This window comes from Pseudorca crassidens, chromosome 5, assembly GCF_039906515.1.
Source record: "Pseudorca crassidens isolate mPseCra1 chromosome 5, mPseCra1.hap1, whole genome shotgun sequence".
Taxonomy (NCBI): domain Eukaryota; kingdom Metazoa; phylum Chordata; class Mammalia; order Artiodactyla; family Delphinidae; genus Pseudorca; species Pseudorca crassidens.
Window position 1 is genome coordinate 139,780,806 of NC_090300.1, and position 17,365 is coordinate 139,798,170.

The 17,365-nt window shown below is 38.0% G+C and overlaps 1 long non-coding RNA gene across 1 annotated transcript in view; it reads right to left on the reverse strand.

Annotated features, from left to right (window-relative positions):
• Window positions 1-2,622: 2,622 nt before the first annotated feature.
• LOC137225430 (uncharacterized) overlaps window positions 2,623-17,365 on the reverse strand; it is a 55,270-nt gene continuing 40,527 nt past the window's right edge. Inside the window, exons 5-6 of the long non-coding RNA XR_010943842.1 lie at window positions 10,413-10,566; window positions 2,623-2,703 (exon numbers count right to left, since the gene is read on the reverse strand). This is a non-coding gene — a long non-coding RNA (uncharacterized lncRNA). The remainder of the gene's footprint in view (window positions 2,704-10,412; window positions 10,567-17,365) is intronic.

Consider the following 17,365-nt stretch of genomic DNA (forward strand, 5'->3'; position numbering starts at 1 on the left):
TGGCACAGTGGTTGAGAGTCCGCCTGCCGATGCAGGGGACACGGGTTCGTGCCCCAGTCGGGGAGGATCCCACATGCCGCGGAGCAGCTGGGCCCGTGAGCCATGGCCGCTGAGCCTGCGCGTCCGGAGCCTGTGCTCCGCAACGGGAGAGGCCACAACAGTGAGAGGCCCGTGTACCACAAAAAAAAAAAAAAAACAAAACAAAAATATAGGGCATCCAGTTAAATTTGAATTTCAGGTAAGCAACAAATATTTTTTAGTATAAATATGTCTGCAATACACTGTAATTTATGTTAACCTTATGTTGGAGATGGACACAGCTTTGGAGACACCCCGGGAGAATGAATAAATTAATGAACTTGTTCATCCTTAAAGACAGAGGTGCTCAAGACAGAGGTGCTGATCTGGTCTTTAAGGCAGGGTCTCTTTCTGCCACCACAGGGAACAATTGTTATGCACACACTTCTTGCCAGCTCTCTGTGAGACAACTCCATTCTTCTTTCTTTTATTATTTCATTCATAAATATCTATTGTGTGCACGCCAGGAGCCAAGCACACCTCCAGGCACAAGAGAGGTGAGGAAGTAGAAGACTACAAAAATGAGTAAGAGAGAAACCTCACACTCTGTTGCCTACAGACTATCAGGAGAGACAAGGCACATCCTTAATAGCAAGAGCATGAACCAAAGATCTTTCCTGTGAAGGTCAGGAGTAATTTCAAAAAGAAGCAGCCTTTAAGTCACCTTACATGCAGATTGGTTTAACAGACAAAGAGAGAAGCAAACAAGGGAGGTTGAATGTCCCATGTGAAGACATACTAGGAAAGAGTGTCATGAGGCAAAACTCTTATGTCTTAGAGGTAAAATTTGATAAATCCTAATGTAAGTTACTATTTTTTTCTTAAGTAATAGAAAAGTTGGTCATTTTTCCTTTGGAAAAATTGACCGTAATTATCCTGTAAAGAAACTCATGGATACTAGTCAAGGAGCAGGTTAGTCCCTTTCACAGAGTGAGAGTTCAGGCAGCTATACTTTTCTAGCATCAGGTAATGCGTGAGACCTATGCCTTAGCCCTTGCAGTTAGGGATGCCCTGCAGAGCTCTCTCCACCATGCCGCAGATGGCATACTGTGCTTCTGGCTATTAAGCTGGAAATGCAAACCACCTTTTTGTGGTTCAAATAATCTCCAGGAGATAGTTTCCTGGAAGTTTTAAGTCCTATTTCTCATATCACCTCCATCTAAATTGATGATATCTATGACCTTTTCATCTAATTACACTAGTATTTTGTACCTATTTTTATTAAATGGTTCCATTACATACCCATTATGTGATAGCTGCTTTCTGTTAATAACCTAATGAGCCCACTCTGCTATTTCTCTTTCCTTTCACAATTAGATCAACATACTTAAATACTGAATTTGTCATGTTATCTAAGATTGTCACAGAAACCCTTATTTGACAAGTGATTTTTACTAACACCTGAATAGAAGAGATAGACAACTAAAACTCTACCCAAATCACGTGTACCCCACTTAGAGAAGTACCTAGATTGGGTCACAGGACAAGGAAAAAGTGGAGAGGACTGAAAAGCAGGAGGTAAAGAGACGACATTGCAAAGGAGAAGTCGAGGAATGCAAAAAAAATAGGTGACAAGTGGGAAAATGATGGGAAGAGCCTGAAGAATTCCCCAATATGTCACCAGTCGTTACAAGATGCACTGTGTAGCCACCATGGGCAGTACAAATCAGCCCTCTACCCACTTTTGAATCAGAAAAATTCACAGTGTAAGGCAATATCCTCCTAATATGTTGTGAAAATTCTACTGGGTCCTAGTTAAAGGTAGAAATTAAATAAACGAAAAGACGTTTATGAGAACACCGTTAGGAAGACCTGCACTTCTTTACTGTGGAGGCTTATCAGTGAATTGTCTATGATTATGACTCGCATATTAACATTGCATGGATTTCCACTTGCTCCTACCCCACAGCATTTGCTATATTTGAGTTCTAAACCACTATTTTTATTTTATTTTCTCCTGTCCGATATTTGGCGTGCATCTAGTCTATTGGGAACATTTGCTATGTTTGCGATAACTATTCAGAAGTTATAAAACGGGATTATATAGCAGCATGTAGCTGTTACATGTGATTAGAGATTACTAAATGCAAGGCAGGGAATCCAGCTAGAAAAGTTAACTCATTGTGTTAGCTAGTCTCACGAAGAGAGCCTGACTTCAGGGAAGACATTTTTACTGAGGGCAGTAAGCCAGTAATGATATGCCTAAACCATATTAATAGCAATTGCACTGCTAATTTCATTAGCATTTGCATTATCATTATGTATTAATTACTACAGTTAGGCCACCAAAGACTAATATCCAAATCTGACAGCACCAATTCCCCAGATGCATTTTGTGGTCGTTGAACGATTATCATTCAACAGTTTGCTGCTTTGACAAATACAAAGCAACACAGGCTCCCCAGCCTTGACAGGGCCGATTGCACAGACATCATTTAAACTAAGCTAAAAATGCCTTCAAACACTTTAAAAAGAGAAGATGCTGCATGAAAAAATGAAGGAATGGATGAGAAAACACCAAGCACAGACGGTTACAAAGTTCTACCTTGACTCCAGGTGGAAGGCTTTTGCTCAAATTCAAATTCCTTCAAATGGAGTGACATTCTCAGGGCTTTCTCTGATGATCTGTGCTACCGAAAAAAAAGTCAGTGGTCAACTAAGCGCAGGAAACACTGATCTAAAAAGAAACATGGATCCTACTGCAGACCTTCTCAGAGCTTTTAACATGTTATTGCCAGTTGTGACCTTATGAGAGGAGGATAGAATTGGTAGAGTTTCCTAAAATTTACTTGACCATCTAATCTTTCTTCTCACTGCCTATCTCCTAGAATTATTAATCCCAGGAACACATTTTTGAAGAAGCTGAATTAGCAGAATATAACTTTAACCAGAATAGTGAGCATTTCATAAAAGTAAATACCAACGCATATAATAAAAACTTCTGTTGTATTTAAGAGAAATCCATTGTCATTAGAGGCTCCATAATTTCCATATAAACCTCTAGTCTACATTGTGAGCAGAATCTAATATCATTGCCAAGATCTCTGCAAATTATTCTCCTGGATACTCTGTCCCTGAGCCCCAGGTTCTACGGAACTAGGAATCTATGGATCATCTCTGCTCCAGTGCACAGTGTCTCCTTCCAGCCCACATTAACCCAAATAAGGAACGCCAATCCTTTCCTAGATTTCCACCAAAACCAAACAAAAAAAACCCTCTCACAAGGTCTGTTTCTTATTTTTTGTAGGCTTTGCTAAATCCTGGGGAGGCATTTGGAACTTATACTGCAGCAATGTAGTTGCAAACAACTCAAAATTGAGTAGTAGACACACCTTTGCTTTCTTTTTTAAAAGCTTTATTGAGATGTAATTCACATACCATATAATTCACCTGTTTGAAGTATGACTGAATGGTTTTTAATAGATTTACAATGTTGAGACTCACCTCCGCTTAACTTCCACAATTAGTTCACCAAGGTGGTGGTCCTCCCACTCCTCTACCTTCTCTTTTTCTCTCCAACCCCCAAATTCAATTTCTTTCTTTTGCAATTCTTTGGTGTTCTTGCCTGCAGCCAATCCCTTTTAATCCCATCCCTCAACTCCAGATAGCACAGTAGGGTAACTTTCTAAATAAAGATACAGCAGCACTAGTTACAATAGCCAAGACATGGAATCAATCCAAGTGTACATCGACATCGAGGAATGGATAAAGATGTGATATGTATGTGTATATATATATATATATATATATATATATATATATATATATATGACTCAGCCATAAAAAAAAAAATGAAATAGTGCCATTTGCAGCAACGTGGATAGACCTGGAGATTATCATATTAAGTGAAGTAAGTCAGAAAGACAAATATCATATGATTTCACTTATTTGTGGAATCTAAAAAAATGATACAAATGAACTTATTAATATTTACAAAACAGAAACAGACTCACAGATATAGAAAACAAACTTGTGGTTACCAAAGGGGAAAGGGGGGTTGGGAGAGGGATAAATTAGGAGTTTGAGATTACCAGATACACACTACTATATATAAAATAGATAACAAGAACCTACTGTACAGCACAGGTAACTATACTCAATGTCTTGTAATAACTTATAATGGAAAAGAATCTGAAGGAGAATACATATATATACATATATGTATACATATATATATTTATAAATATATAAAACTGAATCACTTTGCTGTACACCCAAAACTAACACAACATTGTAAATCAACTATACTTCAATTACAATATTTTTTTAAAAAGATGGATCTCTTCCTGAGTGTCAGCTGTCAGAATTTAAAATCTTGAAATAAATAAATAAAGACTTTATTGCACGAAGCCAATTTTCATCTCCCCTACAGAAGCCTCATGATGAATTCTATCGGATCGCTTCTGGAAAAGCTGTGGCTCTTCCTTTAATATAGTATCATCCTACATGAAAAGAGTTATAGCTGTTTCTCACTTCCCTCAATCCATCTCCTTCACCTAGTTTTGTCCCTCAGATAAACTTGCAGTAAAACCTACACAGAGAGCTGAGTTCAGACTCCCTCGTGACATCACCATCGCCTCTACCCGAACAAGCCGAGAAGATGCTATTATTCAGTCACAGGCAAACAATTCAATAGAGCAAGTGAGTACAGTGTTTCTGGCTGAAGGCCTAGCCTCCAACAAAAATGGCCCAGACTTTCTTAAGCAAAGAAGAGAGGGAGGGAAAGTAAATGGAGGAGAAAGGGTAGTGGGTTTAAGAGCGCTGCACCATAGGTTTCTGACCGGCCATGTCAGATGTGGGCTGGGGATGAGAGGAGATCTCAAACTCCGTAAAAAGCAATGGGGGCTGCAGAAAGCACAGGAAGACCATGCCCCACCCCGTCCTTAGGGTATTTCCACCCTGGTGAAGGGTAAACAGCTCAGTTGCCGGATTATGAGTTTGTTGTGCAGGGCACACCTAGAATTTTCTTTCCAGAAAGGGAGGCTCTACCAATCTTTCTAACCATTGGGTAATTATTGCAATAAAAGCTTGACCCATGTGTTCCCTGTATTCGTTCATTCCCTGTGTGTTCTGTCCAGGCTATACGAAGACACGTCTTCTTCACTCTACCTTGAAGCATTTGGTTTAAGGAATTTCAACTTTCTGTTGTGTTTCATCATAATTCCTTATACTTCATATCTTAAATAAATCTTTCTTCAACACTTAGATCAAAGAGCTCAATGCTATGCACATGCAGCCAACTGACATAAAGAGGATGCAGAGGATGGTGTGAGGGACTTCCTGGTCAGTCCATCTGGTACATCACTGCCTCACATCTCAGCAAGTGATGATCAGGTGAATAATTACAACTTTATTTGGGAACCAAAGCCAACCAAGACAGGGAACTTGGAAAGGTGTCTGTGTCTAGTGGTCCCCAATCTCCATCTGCTCTCCCCACAGTAATACCATATTTAGATGGGCAGGTGCTGGTCCAGAAGCTATAGATCATCTCTAGACTATATTTCCTTCTATGCAGCTAGGGGGACTATTCACAAATAAGCCTTTAGATATGCAAATTTGTTACTGAGCTGTTGATACCTGGGGCAAAGAGGCTTTTTTTTTTTTTAATTGAATCTGTTGAGAACTGATGCTTTTGTAAAATACAATACAAATTAACTATAAAATGAGCCAGGCATCTGGATCTCCTGGCAATGTCACATTGCTGTTAAAACTTTCCAAGTACTTGACTCTCAATTTCTGTGCTTATCTCAGCGCAGACTGTCCAATAGGATGTGAGAGGAAGGTATGTACACGACATGCAGGTCATGCTTTGAAAGGGAAGGGGCGTGGTCTCCCTTGCTCCTCCATGGTCCCCTTCTTATTGGCTAAAATGCAGCTGGCCCGTGAACTACCTGGGACCCCATAGACATAACCAGTGTGTTAGGAGGATAGAGAAACAAGGCAGAGGAAGTCTGGGCTCCACTGACTTCACTGAGCAAATTGCCTCACCAGCTTGGACTTTTACACTTCTGTCTGGTTCAGGAGACATTGGTCACAATGGCAAACCTATACCTTATCAATATATGGACTCAAGGCCAGATTGCTAGTTGGAACATCTCTATACATATGGATGTCTGAGTATATAAACAAGTATTAAAAATCCTCTCAGCAGTGTTCTGTAGTTTTCAATGTAGAGATTTTGCAAGTATTTTGTTAAATTTAAAAGTGTTTTATGTTTTTATGCTATTATAAAAGGAGTTGGTTTTAAAAAAATACATCAAAGTCACAATAAGGTCCTACTGTATAGCACAGGGAACTATATTCAATATCTTGTAATAACCTATAATAGACAAGAATCTGAAAAAGAATAGGTATATATGTGTGTGTATATATATATGTATAACTGAATCACTTTGCTGTACATCTGAAACTAACACATTATAAATCAACTATACTTCAATAAACAAATAATAATAAAAACTTGGAAAAAATACATCAAAGTCCAACTGACTTTATGTCTAAATATTTGGGTAACACACCTTGAAATTCTTATTGGTTTGGTCCCTTAGTAAAAACAGAGTCAGAAATTTACCTCCTTTCCCTCCATGCGGAGACAGGCTACTGTCTCCCTTGAGCTCTGACAGCCTCTGCGCAAAGATACACCTTGGTCATAAAAATCAATATATGATTATATGTATCCTAAAAATATCATTCAGCAGTGAAATAGTTTGCTATGGAACATATGGTTTCTTTCCTGGGGGTTGAAGGAATTTGATAATGTTTTTGTATTAAATTTTGAAGCAAGTTGACAGAAAGCAGCCCATCTGCAATTGTTCCACACATAATGCACATTGACCACGGACAGGATTTAAAAAGGTGTTGGATTAGGATGCAAAAAACAATAAAAGTTTAAAAGCACTTTACCTGTATTCCTGAATAATGAGCTATTAAAAGAACTGCCTTTAAAAAGACCTTTATTGAGTTGATAATTTAATAATCTTATTAATTTAGAACCGATTGCTATTTATCCCAATGTGTGTGTGTGTGTGTGTGTGTGTGTGTGTGTGTGTGTGTGTGTGTGTGTTTAAAGGTATCTCATTTATTTTAAGCCTTGAGTAGAGCTTTCTGAACTGTCCAGGTTGGAGCTACTGAAAGTGAGTTTTGTGACCAGTGTGGTCCAGGAATTGTTTGTAATCCATCTGTACTAAGAACAGAGATTGGGAGTCAAGTACTTAGAGACATTTATAGCAACATGACACCGCTGTGAGATCCAAACACAAGTTCCACTTTCTAACAACTAATTTTTCTTGTAGAGTATTGATACAAAAGCACCAGTTCTGGGCTTCCCTGGTGGCGCAGTGGTTGAGAGTCCACCTGCTGATGCAGGGGACACGGGTTCGTGCCCCGATCCGGGAAGATCTCACATGCCGTGGAGCGGCTGGGCCCGTGAGCCATGGCCGCTGAGCCTGCATGTCCAGAGCCTGTGCTCCGCAACGGGAGAGGCCACAACAGTGAGAGGCCCATGTACCGCAAAAAAAAAAAAAAAAAGCACCAGTTCTGAACAGACTTGACATTTTAAAAAAATGGCCTTTCACCACAGATAGCAATTGGTCTAGTAACCAATTTGTGGATACGAAGGCCCATTTGCACATTAGCCCTCAACTTCATATATGCCTTAACTCACACACAGCCAACATAAAAACTTCTTAAGGACAGAGGCACAGAAGTGAGCACCTACAGTAAAAACAAAACAAAAACTTATCATATATCATATATTCTTGCCACTTGGCAACAGAGCAAGACTGTTATAACTGATATTGATTATTATCAGTGGACAAATTTGCAAAGCATAGTTTTATGAGTATAAAAATTACAAAATAATTTACTTTATAAGATAGAACAATTTGTATTCATATGTGTGTCTCAATCATAGAAACAGTAATTGTCCCCATGTCTTCTGGACTTTGTCTTCAATTCTAAAACCATTTCTTAGAATTTGCTCCAGGTGTTGGTAGCTACACCTCTGGAAAGATTCTTTGGTTGATACCAAACGCATTTGACTTATTTCTTTGGAAAGCTTTATTTTATCCCTGGAGAAATGCAGCCTGGTTAAATGTCTGAACAAATTGTTATTATTATTTTACTGAGCAATAAACTAAAGAGTGATTGAGTTACCAGTGACTCGCAGATATTGTTAAGCCTGGAATCACATGGTTGAATGACCAGCTGGCCCAGAACTTGGGTGATTCAAATGATCCAGACGACAAATGAACCAGGAGCGAGAATGCCTCACACCAGTGCAAACGCAATTAATGTCAACAAAATCCCATTAAATTTATCGGTTGCCTGGCTTCTGAAAATGGTGGAACCAACCCCTTTCCTGTGCCTGCAGGGCAAATTCATTAGATGGAAAACAGCATCTTGTTAACCATGAAGTTCAGCCAGGTAAACATGGGGGGCAGTGCCAAGTTCTTGAGACGCTTACAGAGGGTCAACCTAGAAGGAGGGACCACAGAGAGGAGATGCTGGACTTCCTTTATGACGCACAGTAGGTTCTTCCCAAACAGTGTCTTCTTAGAGTCACCTTACAAGATGGAAAGAATATATCTGATTGTCATTCAGTTCATAAAATAATGATTATATATGGCAGGGGGACAGAGACAGAAAGATTGAGATTTTGCCTACAAGTTCATCAAAGACTCCCACTTTTTTGTTCTTTGTCTTAGTTTCTGTCTTAGTTTTTTGTCTTAGTAAGAATGATTCATTTGTGCTGACTCAACTTCAACCATATTCACATCAGATGCTCTTATGCCCACAATTGGCAACTCTGTGGAACAAAACAGAACTTGCTGGCCCCAAAAGTCATCAAACCTACAATTTTGACTTCTGTTCTATGTGCTCACACCAACTGGATGAACATTGCTGAACTCATCCAACGCTAAACACTCTTAAATGATCCATCATTGTGCTATTTGGCAATGGGGTGGCGCCGCTTCTGAGATAACTCATGCCGCAAAACTCAACAACACTCCCCTTGTTCAAAGTAGAGATGATGAACAGTGAAAGGGCCATGTCACAGAGGGCTTTTGTGTGAACAGACTTACCACCCTGGGGTAAGAGAAGTGTAGCCTGGAGAATGGTTTGGTTGGATAAGGCAAAAAAAAAAAAAAAAAAAAAAGCCAAACAATCAAAAAGCATGGATTTTCAAAGAGATCATTTTCCCAGCCATGTCTGATTCTGAATTCAAACCCTTAGATTTCACGGTGTTCTATCAAAAATCTACTGAAATCAATCCAAAACAGAAAAATATTGAGGTGAAATGTTACCAGCATCAGAAAAAATGTTGAAAATACTTCTTTTCTTATAGAGCAAATGTTCTTTGTTGGTTAAGTTGCTAATGCAAGATGTAGCACATTATGGCAGTGGGAAATTAAAAAATTATTACTCATTCATTGAGTCAAAGCTTATGTGTCTGGCATTGCTCAAGGCTCATGGGATAGTATTTCTTTGTGCTCTTGCTTAATTTTTTTTCCATTTTTAATAGTGATTAGTGCATGAAGAAAATCTGGGAGGGTAATGAGACAGAATCACAGAAGGGAATGGCAGAGTAATCCATTTAAGAGAGGGGAATCCCGTGAAATCTAAGAAATTTGAGCTACCATAACTCCCAGTGTCCTTTAATTTTTGTATTTTCACTTAGCCCATGGGAGAAATCAAAATTCATAAATGATGGCTGATCATGGATCTTTAGGGATGACAAAAGTTGACATGTGATTAACATTCTGAAGAAAACTAGATTCTGGTTATTCTTAACATGCCATGACAAGGCTCTTCTGGAATGCAGAGCAGAGGCCATTGAGGAACAGGGGGAAAAGCGGGATGAGGTCGAAAACGTCAATAGAACCAAGAAGCAGCAAGCATAGGGCAAGGGGGAAGGAGGGACAGAGAATATACCTCATGGCCTCCTAGAAGAAGTTCTGAAATGTAATGAAGGAAGTAGAGGGAATATCTGTACATTAAACTGCCTGGAGCCTTCCCCATATTCTCCTAGACTCCTGAGCCTTTCTTTCATAGCATTTTTTCTTTGCTGATTTCGATGTTACCAAAAAAATTTTGTAGAGTTTCACCGCTGATTTTTTCTCCAGACCATTTGCTCATTCTTGCCCTGGGCACCCTAATCCATAACTATTGTCAGCTGAGACAAAACTAGCTGCTTCACAATTTACCGACTTATGCAGTCTCCACAGCATCGATCCCAGCAGAAATGTAGATCAGCTTTTCCAGGGAGAGCCTCCCTCCTGAAGAAATGACCCTAGGCCAGTGTCCACCACAGAGAGAAATCCCGAAGAACTCACCTGGGTGTGCAGGCAGGAGTTGGGAGGGTCACAGGGTCTCACAGTCCATGTGACACACCATAGGCAGGAGCTCATAACTTGCTGCTCCCAGCAGTAAGACAGTGATGTGTCAGCTCTTTTCCTCTCTCCTTGCCAACTAGAATTCATTTGGATCCTAGAAAATGGAGGAGACCAGAAATCAGTTTCCCTTATTACCCACTATCATATACCGCTATTTTGGCAGAACTGGGCCCTGCAGCTGTGTGGAGGGCAAAGTCTATTTCAGTCCTGCCATCAGAATATCCAGCAGCCAATGGACAGGGGGGGTTCGGTGTAAACTGGGGGAGGGAGAGGGAGCGGGTTGGAGGGGTGTATGCAAAAACTACAGGCACTGAAGGGGTCAGAGATCTGCTAAATAAAGTGAACCTTTTCTTCCACGATTTGTTTCTCCTTGGATCACCATTGGCAATTGCCCCCCAGATAAGAGGGAGCCCAGCTGGGGCCACTCTGCAAGTTCATGAGGCAGGGGAAACACACAAGCCGGGCATATGCATGATTATTACAGGAAGAGGAAAACACTGGAACTATTTAGCATCTCATGGTTGGACAGGGCTATTGCTGAGACAGTGGTGGGGAAGAGACAAATGGGGTGGGGAAAATTCTCTAATCTTAATAAAATCTGTTTGCCTCTTCCAGTAAGTAAAATATTGAGTGATTACGTGTCTGACCCTTTAATATCATCAGTGGAACGACAGAGATCTAAAGGAAAATATTTAGAAAAACAGAGTCTATATTTTGCCTTGCCTGTGTTATGCCTTAATAGGTTCTCTCATTAGCAATAAGCCAATTCTATATAAACAATGTTTTCTCAGCAGGCAACAGCAAGTTAATAAGGTACCCTCAACACTCCTTAGAGCTCCCAGGCTTTAAGAACCTACTTAAAGAGATATTGTGGCTTTCCTGGTACTCGGCACACATTTCAGTGGGGAATAAATGGGTGTGTGCGAGGCAGTAAAGAGGAACTTCCCTTAACAAGCTTACTCTTTTCTGCCACTGTCCACTAACATGGGGAAACATGAGCAAAGCAATTATTCAGGCTTTACCTGCAAAAGGGGAAATATCATACAACCATCAGAATATATACTACAAAGGTTAATTCATTTTTTCTTTCTAAATGATTTTTTTTTTCTCAATTTGGGAAGATGTTTTTAGTTCTTATTTTAAACAGATGTAACTTCTGAGGCGGGCAGATAAGCCATCTGAGTTTTAAAACCATAAGTCATTATTAATTGACTTCAGTTATCAAATTAAGTTTCTTCAAAGATCTGCTGACTTACTAAACCCCAAATCGGACACAATTGCTTTCCTGCACCTTTCCACTTGTCGATCAGCTACAAAATCTGATATTTGAGATGGATTCTATTTGCCTTTGCCCAAAACTTCTTAGAATCAAACTGGATAATTAGTTCTCTTTCCTCATCCTATTTAGACTTTGTACTTCCCTGGGAAAATGTAAACAGTATTTGCAAAACAGCTTAAGGAAAACCCAATTCTTTCCCTGGTTTTATTAACTTGATATTTGTACCAGTAACCCTGTACTTCCACACATATCAATAAAGTTTATCACTTGTTTCCTGCATGGATTGGCTGACATGGTCAGGGCAAAATTTAATGTCTTAAGGTCAGTATTTTGGCATTATAAAAATGATTATTTTGGACATTCTTTGTAATATTACATATAGTTCAAAAGCCAACATCTAAAAATCTATTCCCCTTTAAGAAATGTCATAATTATCTTCAATTATAAATTTAAACACATATAAATCTGTATTATAATTGGTATACTTTAAATCAGTTACTCACTTGGATCTTTAAGAATACATTTAAAACCAGTATAGTATAGGAATACTTGCTATTGATCAAAAATAGAAAGATTTCACAATATGTGTTAACCTACATCTTACTTACCTTTCTTTTTCTTTATCTTATGAAATAAAAATGTTTTGCAAAATAGGATTGCTACTCCCAAGTCCCCCTAGACAAGCCATTAAAATCAAAATGACAATCTTATTAGCTTTAACTTTAATTGGTTTTATACAATCAGTGCTTTAAGTTGTTAGGTAAATTCACTTCTCAATATATTTTAAGTATTAAAAGATTACCTTGATGTCTAATAAAAATAAAATATTTGTATTAGCTTTAACTAAATTGCTTTTTCTTTTTAAGCATTACTTCCCCTCTGTCTTTCATTTTATCTTATATGCACTGCGAGTATTCCCAATATTTTTAGAGTTTCAATACCCTACTGTTAACATATTTATGTTTTACTTGAAGAGAATTGAAACATATCTTAAAAGTTGAAAGTTTACCTCATTCCTTCAGAAAACTCAGTACACGTCAATGTATCACAGTATCAGGATTGATCATCACCTATTTAGGGGCTGAATCATTCATATCCTAACTAGAATTTCTCATCTTTCTTTTAAAAAACTTTAAACAAGTATAAATAAGTTTTAATATCCTGAAGATTTTAATAGGAAAATCACATTTGTATGGTTATACTTCTAATAATTAAATCATTTTAAAGCTAGAGGAATATGTTAGCTCAAACATTATTTTGAGGACAAGAAAATGGAGCTCCAGTATATATAATTTATTATGTGGCAAACAAACAAAATGCAATCTTGAATTAATTCACTGACACTATTCCTTGAGTAACAATAACAACAAGACTGTAAACAGTTTCAATGTTTGTTATATTGTTATTTGTAAATCCAGAAAAGCAATCACAACTAAAAAAAAAAAACAAAACAAAACCTTAAATTTTACATTCTACTCAAAGATACAGGTGTTCTGACTATACCAAATCTGTTCTCACTAATACCCAAAGCAAGGGTTCTTAACATCGTTTTTGTTTTTGTTTTTTTTATATTACATCACATTTCACTGACATTTAAGTTATCAACCAGCTGAAGGGACTAAAACCAGGCCCCCCTTACTACTCAAAAAGATAACATTCACAGTGATAATGTGTCAAGCAACTGTACTCGAGTGATTTTGATTTTGATTCATTTCTTGTCTTTACAACTTTCACTTTGACCTTTGTCAAACGGACACAGAAATGAGTGAGTGGTGTGATTTCTTTTCATTCATTTATTTGTCCATTCTAAACCTTTCACTGAGTGCCTAATATACGTGAAGCATTATAAAATGGCATGACCACAAATAAAGCAAATATTGCCAAAGCTTCGATTAACAAAAACAGCATGTCTGGAATGAGGTAAGTGCTGGCTCAGATACTACTAGAGTATCATTTTCAGCCATCCTCTAATAAGGATGCACCTGGGGTGCACTAAGAAGCAAGTGACCAGAAATCATCAGCCTGCAACTTCCGGATGGACTAGGAATGTGTAGCCAGGGAGGAGATACCTTGGTTGTAATAAACTTTGTCTTGGAGTTCCTCAACTGTATCATTTAGTTAAGGCCTCCCCTATTTTTCTGTAGTATTTTTTTTCTCAGACTTAGTTGTGCTTTCTTACTTTTCAAGCATATATAACTATGTTTATTTTACTTCCCCCCAATGGATACACAAAACTGCAGGATCTCCTAACAAGTCCTCTATGTTGAACACTTTCAGGGCATCATTTACCAGTGGGAAGGAATACTTTCTGCTCGTTTGCCTTTTAGCATTTATGTTTCCTTCTTAACTACACGTCAAGCAAGAACGTTTGAGCTAACCCAAGTCCTGGAATTGGGTAAGGATTCCTCTGTTTACTTAAAATACTTGCTTAAGTTTTGCTTCATTTGTTTAAATACCCAATAAACCAGTAGTAATTTCTTTAGTTCACATTCTATGTTTAAACCAAAAAGAAAGAATAAGTATGATCATATTGTGAAGTATATATGGTAAAGAATAAACTGGACTTTAAATTTATCACAGAGAGAGTTTGATCATCTATCTCCAAGGTTAAGTTCTTTAACTGTTCATAAAATTTGCCAAGCTTTCCTCACATCATTAGGATGTTTCAAATTGTAACCCCCAAAATCATTTGTTTTTACCTCAATAATTTTATCTTGACTCTTTTTAATAGGCATGTGAATGTCTTTCAATCCCTAAGTCTCTCCAAGACCAAACTAAAAAGGAAGACAGAGAGAGAAAATAAAAATCCCTTTCTTTGCCTCCTTCTAACCAATAATCGCTTATGAAGTTCATCAGCTATGAAGGACAGAAAAGGCAGAATCACAGACACAACTGGAAAAGTAACAGGAGGTACATTTCCATCCCACAGACTAACTTTGTGATGTGCTTCATTTAGCAGTTCCCAGGCCCAGGTGGAAATTCTCTAGCATCTTCTTAATAAAGTTTCATGTTGGGAAAGTTTCATGTAACAAGTCATGTTTATTATGTCAGCAGATTTTTTTTTTAAGCTAAACTAAATTCATAGCACCACGCATGATTTACAATAAAACCTTAATGAAACACTGAGAACTGTTTAAAAAGCTGCAGCAGGTTTTTAAGGAAATTGGTTGTCTGTATTTACTCTTTGAATTAAGTGTTAAAGAAAAACAGAATAATAATATATAAAACCCTGGTTTCCTGTAACAACAATAATTATGATAACTAACATCTGTAGATGGCTTTACAGTTTGCAAAGTGCTTTCTCATACATTACCTCATTTAGTAGAGTGGAAATGTTTAATGATTCCAGTCTTAAACTGCATTTCATTAATAGTATATAATATTAATAAGCACATATATTTAATATTATATATATAATATTAATAAACACATTTAGAAGAAACTATCTTCATAAGCACTCTGCACTAAGCCTGAACAAAAGGGAGATAGGGAGAGGTTGAAATCCAATATCAACCACATAAATCAAATAAATGTCAAATAAAATCTGTCAAACACTTCATAATGTTCTGTGCATGTCATCAAACTCAAGGAGAATCCTGCTGTGTCACCTCAGAATGATAAAGAGATCTAAGGTGTGAAAGCACGCTGTTAGAAGTTTCATTAAAGCCTTATTTACTAGTTCCAAACGAATTTACATTGATCTTTTAAACTATTGCTAACCACAAATGCATTAAACCTAAACAGTCTTCATTTACTGAGAAATAAATGTGTCAGCAGAATCATGACTTTTGTCCAATGTTGTTCCGGCATTTAATTCACAAAGGCTCAGTGTTAAGCTTTTTATTGCTTGTTGTGCTAAAGCCTGTTCATTTAATTGCAAATATATTTCCTTCCTGCATCATTATCAAAATTGTTATCTTAAGGAAATATTGTTTTTAAATAATCTGCTGGAAAACCAGAGCCGTACATGGGCTTATTCCGAATAATTGTTTCCTGCTACAGATGAGTTAGCAATTAAGTGGTAACGTTGCTTAAACAATTTTAAAAGGAGGTGAGGATAAAAGGAATCGGACTGTGCTGATCCAAGTTATGAGAAGCTTTTGGAGTTTTTTGTGGCGTCAACATGCATTCGTGGCTGATTTAATCAATACTTACCTGTTTACATTTTAAAAGAACTTGGTTAATGGTTCCAGGGCCTAATCTAATAAATAAATCATTTCAATGTGGGTTGTAATTTTGTGAGATATGAATTAATTCAAAAGTGACCTTAGTCTTTCTATCCTTGAAATGGAGACAAATGTTCTGCACGTGAGCTTGACCTTGACCTTGATCTTTCCTTATATTAATTTGGGGAAAGGACTTGCAGCCAGGTTTTACATTAAATGATGCCAGTGACACTATTATGGGCACACCCATACTAAAGAAAAAAATAAAGATGCTATAATAAAATAAGGAAGAAAATGCATTATGTGACTCCAGAATCTACAGTATTTACATGCACTTTTTTAAAAATTACTTTTCCATAGCTAAATACAACAGGCATGGCATGTTTGTTTCAGTGGGTGAAAATGTATCGACAGCATTCCCAATTCTTCATTAGTTAAACCCACGCTAAATAGATTGCATCATATTGTCCATTAAAGGAGACTTACAAAAAAAGGAAGTGCTCTCTAGGAGATGACTCCAGTTCCATAGTATTTAAATTCAAGAAAAGAGCAATTGTTTACTGAGGAGATGACTATGGGGAATACTTTGGAGAGTGTTCATTATTTCTGAGATTAGTTCTATTGCTAACAATGGAGAAAGACACAATTTCTAGAAATTAAAGCAATATAAATCCAATGGGAAGCAACCAAGATAATTCAAATTTGCAGTTAAAAAAAATTGCCGGTAATTGACTGGTGATTATTGCTCTATTTCAAAAGAATTGAGCAACCCTCCATGCACCTGTTACTACATGGGATTATCCAGTTTATTTCAGAGGGAAACAGTAAGAAAATGATTGGCAGGGTGGGACCAGAAATGGGTGGACCTCTGCAGTGGACCAATGAGCAATTAGCCATGTCCTGCGTGGCCAAGACTGGGGAGTGACAGGAAGACATAAATGATAAGAGTCTAAGGTAGTAAACACTCACAGCCTACCTTGATTCATCCTGTCCTTTGTCCGCCATGGAGTATCGGGAACATGGGCAAGGGACAACCATTCCCAAGGTACAGAGGGTACCCACCCCAAACTTCGATAATACATCTACATCCCAGCAGCCTGGAAACCAACAGACTTGTCTAGGTATTTTCTGGGTTTCTCCTGCAGAAGTCACAGAGCGAAGGGCTCCAGGAGTGTGATGGAAATGGGTAGTAGCTACTAAGTAGTTAGAAAATGGAGTTAGAAAATGGGTAATACGGGAAAGAGATTTCTATTTCTGCAGTCAGCTGAGCCTCTGAAACCTGGCTTCCAAAGAACGAAGGTGTTACCTTGACAAGGCTGTTGATGGGCATCCTCTCACATCTCTGCCCACATGCATCTTTCAACGTGCTCTCCCACCATCACAACCTTCTGCTGCTGTCACCCTCCTCCTCTCCTGGGTCTCACATGGTTATAAATATCGCAGTTCTC